Here is a 6000-nt window from a genome sequence, read left to right as displayed (position 1 = left end):
GATTTTCTAGTGCAAAAACGAGCTTGAGGTGTGGATGCTCTGTGGGGTTTTGTGTAAAAACCTTGTAGTGTAGACATAGCCTAAGAGCTTGAATGTAGGCCAGGAGGTGCAGGTTATAACCAGCCTACTGACTTTAAAGGAGGCAGCATTGTGAAGGTGCATCTCTGCTCTGACTGGGGTCACAAGCAGGGCTTAGAATCTGGGCTTTTCAACACTACAGCATAGGCCTCTGCAATTTCAGCTAACAAATTCCATTCATTATGCTTCTTTTCTTCTGTGACGGACCGGGCCATGTCTGGGCACAGCTGAGGGCGTCCGCTCAGGGCGAATTGCTCAAATCCGGGGCTCCTTACAGCCCCCAAACTGGTGACCTCTCCAAACAGGCCATAAACCAGTCCCACAGAGTGCTTCAGCTGCCTGCCTGAAGCCTCACGAGCAAAACCCCTCCGACACCCCAGCAATATCTGTGCCCCAGATGGCCCTGGGCCTCATACACAGGTGGGGGGGTCCTAGCACCCAATCCCACCTACCCCGAACAAGTTCTGTCCGGTTCCAAGAAACCAGCCACAGATCCCTGGTCAATTTACCCTCTGGATCTTACCCACAAATCACGCTGGGCCAATCCTTTAGAATCTATATCTAAAGGTTTATTATTACAATAAAGAAAAGCATGAGAGTAAGGTTGTTAAAGAATAGTACGTTACATGCACCGAATCTCCCAGTCCTCGATGCAGGCTCTAGCAGAGATGTTACAGCTGCTGGTTTGAAAGTTCTTGTTGCACAGCCTATCATCAGGATGGGTTCACAGGTCTTCCAGGCTCTTCGATCCCTGCAGTGCTGCCTCTGGGATGAAGTGCTGAGCTGAGAACAAAACGGCATCGACCACATGGCCTCTTTATACCCCCTTCCTGGCCTCTTCTGGTCTCAGCCGGTCACCTGGTCCTCAGCCTCTCTCTGCTGGCAGCTCTTGGGTCTCCGCCCTCCTGCTTTAGGTGTGTGCTTGGGCCATCAAGTGCCATTGTTCCACAGGGCTTCGCTACTCAGCCTGTCCATAGCAATGCTTAACCACATTCAGAGAAATATTCAGCTTCCACACAGATTACAGATTCCTATCTACTCACACAGACATTATACACTCACATAAATAGCGTACACAGGATCAGCAAACAACAAGCTCCCATTAAATACCCCACATGGCTCCCTTTTATACCAATTTCTGGGGCCAACACCCCCACCTAGGGGTGCAGCAGCGATCTGGCTGCTTCCCTCCAATTCGGTAATGTGACATCTTCTCATTAGGGTAATCCTGGTAGGGTAGGTGTAGGGATCCAGAGTTAGGCCAGTGCACAGCCCAGAGACTAAGTGTCCTGCTGGAACCATGTACACCTGCCCCGATCCATATTTGACTCCAGGAAATTAATTTCAGGCTCTTCCAAGGTGTCACTGGGGATCACAGTCTCCTAGCCAGAGAGGAAAATGCTCATAGCCCATCACCACAATACTCATTAACCCTTAGGAGGCTGAAGGGGCAGGATGTCATGTCAGAAAAAGGGCAGGATGGAGGATTGGGAGATTCCACCAGTGAGGATTTAAACATGGAGAACTCTGGGGCAGCCAGAAGATAATTTTTTTTTTTTTTTTGGCCTGGGAAAAACTAAGTTGAATTTCCACTGAAACTTTCAACAAGAACATTTTCTAAAAAACTGAAAAATTGAAATGTAGGGGAAATTTCCAAATGTCCAAATAATGAAATATTTGGGAGGAAGGGAAAGGGAGGGGAGGGGTGGTTTTCCAGTGAACATTTGAACATATCCAAGGAAAAAAGACATTTTATATGCACACACACACAAGTGTTTAGTGAAATAGCTTGTTGTCTGTCAAAAATAGCCTTGATGTAAAACCACACTCAGATAGGGGGTTGCTTAGTGCAAGATACAGCTTTCACCAAATAGTGTCCCCAGATAATGAAATGTTTCAGATTTTACCTCAGGAAGAGGGGACCCTAATATCTGCACTGCTGGATACATATGACACCACAGCCAAACCCACCCCACACACATAAGGAGAATGAGGATCAAGTGCTCTTAGTGCTCATTGGAGGTAGGACAAGAAGCAATGGGCTTAATTTGCAGCAAGGGATGTTTAGCTGAGATGTTAGGAAAAACTTTACAGCAAGAAGGGGTATGTCTACACTAGCTCGTTAGTTTGTGAAATGAAAAGAGGCCTTGCAGGCTTCACTTGGTGGGGGACCATAACCCTAAGGTTGCCAAGTGTCCAGTATTGACCCAGATAGTCTGGTATTTTCGCCTCCAGTCCAGTAAAAAAAATCCAGAAAACACCAGACACCTAACATGTCCAGTATTTTCTGATTTGTTTTCCCCGTCCAAGAGGCAAAAATACCAGACACCTGGCCACCCTACGAAACACTCAGCACTCGGGCCCAGCCCCCGGACTGCCCCAGGCCCTGATGCCCCCTCCTCCATGCTTACCTGGTTTCACAGAGAAGCTAAGTTCTGGCTTGAACAAGAACACAAAATGGCCTCTGGCAAAAACCCTAAAGACCAAGGGGAAGCAGTGCCTTCCCTGGGTCTTAGTGCTCAACCGTTCCCCTGTTCCTATCCCTGTTCTGACTCTGCACTCACTGAAAGGGGCCATGTGGTTTTAATGCTGTTTTATTATTTCTTTTTTTTTTTTTTACTTAATAAGTCTCTGAGTCTTTTTGCTCAACAACTTTGGTCTCCCCCTCCCCCTTTTTTTTTTCTCAATAGAATTTTTCCCCCAGTGTTTTGTTGTTGTTTTTTTGCGGGGTGGGAGAGTGGAGGGTGGCGGGGGGAGGGGAGGGAGTGGAATCAGTACTTTTGCTTCAACCATCTAGAAACCATACATAATCCCGCTGCAGGGGAATGACACTGGGAAGAAGGACCCTGCACCCCTGAGTCTAAGGAAGTGTGGCCAGGGCAAGTGCCCAACTTGCAGCATCGCTACAGCACAGCCAAGGCCTGAGAGGGAGGCCGGGCCAGGCACTGTGAACCAACCTTACGTTTATGTGGTGTCTGTTTGTGCCAGTAAGGGAGGTTATCTGTTTTCCTTTAACCTTTCCCATTTTTCCTCACTTTTAAATCAATAGCTGTATAATCAATTGTATTTGCTTGAGCTGTATGTAATGACCAGTGCGTCAGGAATGTATTCAGTGCAGAGAGAGCATCCTGGAGTAGGGACGCCCTAGCCCGTGTCCTAAGTGACTACAACAGGAGTGGGGTTGAGCCTCCTTGGGACCAGCTTTAACAGGGTTACGAGGACTCTGCCATGCAGGAGAGTAGATGGGGAGCCCTCAGGTCAGAAAGGCCTCTGGGTAAAGGCAGTGGGAGCGAGGACTTAGAGATCCTTTCTCTAGCCAGTCGCATCAGGGCAGCGCATAGGGGGGACTATTCCTCCGCTTTCATACAGAGTCCTTGGGCCTCCTCCTTCCTCTCTCTGCAACTCAACTCTCATCTCTGAAATGGGGACAATAATTCTGCCTTGTCCAAGGGGAGAGTTCTCAAAGCCCTTAAGAGATTTAGGAGCATAAGAGTGTGACTGATCTATGCCCGGTGCCCTGTGACCCTAAACCCCTCAGGCATTTTCTGATATCTCCTCCTTCTGATATCTCTACCAGATAAGGCCTGTCTCTTACTAAGGGTTTGTCTGCACAGAGAAATCAGCCAGGAGAACTACACAGGTGAAATTAACCACAACAGTCTTCCTGTTATAATTGGTGATTTCCCCCCTACACACTAGCCATTAATGTTGGTGCAGCACCAGCACAAAGGGGCCTTAACCTTGGTCAGCATCTCTAGAGGGTCCAGTTATATAATTAATAATAGCAAAACAGTCGGGGCTTGGTGGCCTGGGTCTGGACAAGGGGCCAAGGAATAAAGTCTCTGTTCCTGTTTCAATATTCTGGATCCAAGTTGGGTGTTCTTCTGTCTCCAGTGGAGCTTTAGGATTCAGGTGTTAGACTGTGAGTGTCACCCATGTATATAAGAGGGAGCCATCGCTATAAAAGATTAAGAGAAGTGTTTCTTAAACTTTTTAGGACCAAAGAACACCAAACATTTTTTTTTTATGATGAACACCAAGGATTTTTTGTTGAGGAAAAAAAAAAGTTGGCGGGGGGGGGGGGGGAAGGGTCAGGAGAAAGTTATTAAGGGGAAAAAGGGAGGGTCAGGAAAAAGTTATTGATAAAAAAAAAGTCACCCCTTTAAGGGTGACCATTTTGAATTCTGTTGTTCTCCGTGGCACACACTTTCAACTGCCTTGCGGCACACTGGCATGCCCTAGAGCACAGTTTAAGAAACACTGATCTAGAGAAAAGCAAGGAGAGGAATAAGTTACGTAAGTGTCTTCAGCTAAGCGGCGGCTGCTTCAGGTCATGTCCTAGGGCCTCCCCCACCTGCAGTAACTGGACTTTTGGGGTCTGTTTAGTTGATCTGACCACACAGTTTTAGACTTCACTTTTTGACTTCACTTTCCTATGGAAAACCAGGCACCTGGCCACCCTTGGATGAGAGTGAGAAGTGGAGCCAGAGGAGGGTGTAACAGTGCTCAGAAGTGACCTGCCATGGGCCTCCTTAGAAATGGGAGGATAAATCGAAACCTATTAGTGTACAAACTCCTCCCTCCTCCCCATGTCTCCACAGGTAACTGAACACCATGCTGGCTCCTGGCTAGATTGCACCACTGCCAGGTTAATGTGTGACAAACACCCAGGTGCTTTCACTTTCCCCGATCAGAGTTCACACACAGCTCCGGGATCCATTTCCCCACCTGCCCCAGCACATCCATTGGGAGCTCTGGGTGGGGCTAGGACCCCTAGCTCTCTACATACTCTCTCCTGAGACATGCTGAGTCCTTAAGGTAGGTCCCTCCTTGTTATTACACTTTTTCTTTTGGTCTTGGGGGTTGCTCACTCTCCTGCCCCTTGAGAGCATGCCCCACTGTCATGACCCATTCCCAGCTCCCTCATGGTTAGGCAGCCCTTAATGGTGGGTGTGAGCCACTGCTCAGACCTTTATTCCTTCACTGCACAGTGTGGCCAGCAGGAGTTCCCAGTGGCCTTTCCCTGGAGGGTGGGATGGGGTGTACAGGCTGCACAGCTCTACTCTGCCCTGCTCCACTGATGCCTCTAGGAGGAGAGGCTACCAGGCCGGGTGTGGGGGATGTTTCACTTCACTGGGTGTTGTTATTATCTGTATACCTGTAACAACTACAGGCCCCAGCTAAGGGGCCCCCATTGTGCCAAGTGCTGCAGAGACCCCAGCAGCGATTAGCCTCCACTATTCTGGGCATTGCACAGACCCTGACAGAACTCTGGGACCCACTCTGCTGGGTGCGTCACATATTGACTCTGAGAGACCAACCCTGCCCCACAGACTCTCAGCCTGGCACTGGCTGGAGCTGAGCCTAAGCTGGGCTCAGACCTTCCATGCTGTGTCTGATGGGACATGATGCTGTGGTAGAGCAGGTGTGCACCCGGCACAGGCCTGGTCTGTGCAGGAGGGACGTGAGCGGTTAGATCCCGTATCGTCTGTCAGACCCAGCAGTGCCTCAAGCCGCCAGCTCTCGCTCTGCCAACCATGGCAGCCTGGAATATTGGCTTGTCCTCTTTCGTGCCCCCGCATTTTTCCATGCTCAGCTACAGGGTACAAGTGCTCTACCCACCCACTTACGAATTACACTGCAGGGCAACACCAACTTGTTCCAGTCCCAGACTTTCCCCCAGAAATGTATATCTTCAACTGTCGAGCACCCCTCTGTACTATACAAGGTCATATAAAGTCTGTCAGTTCATTAATAGGAAATGATATGCAGAAATCCTGTTATCTCCACTGGTGTTTCCCAAACGCTTCTATGCAAATGCACACTGCTCTAGATAAAGCACTAAACAAGTTTATAAGTACAGAAAAATAGATTTTAACTGATTCAAAGCATGCAAATCAGAATTGTCTACAAGAAAATGAA

General features: G+C 48.6%; 1 protein-coding gene across 1 annotated transcript in view; it reads left to right on the top strand.

Moving 5' to 3' along the window:
- The first annotated feature begins 4776 nt into the window (after window positions 1–4776).
- The window catches only part of LOC102457443 (uncharacterized), an 87179-nt gene continuing 85955 nt past the window's right edge, over window positions 4777–6000 (top strand). Inside the window, exon 1 of the mRNA XM_075915351.1 lies at window positions 4777–4896. The gene's annotated coding sequence lies outside the window, so the exon portion shown is untranslated. The remainder of the gene's footprint in view (window positions 4897–6000) is intronic.

This window comes from Pelodiscus sinensis, unplaced genomic scaffold (assembly GCF_049634645.1).
Source record: "Pelodiscus sinensis isolate JC-2024 unplaced genomic scaffold, ASM4963464v1 ctg34, whole genome shotgun sequence".
NCBI lineage: Eukaryota > Metazoa > Chordata > Testudines > Trionychidae > Pelodiscus > Pelodiscus sinensis.
This window is presented reverse-complemented; position numbering and strand designations above follow the sequence as displayed.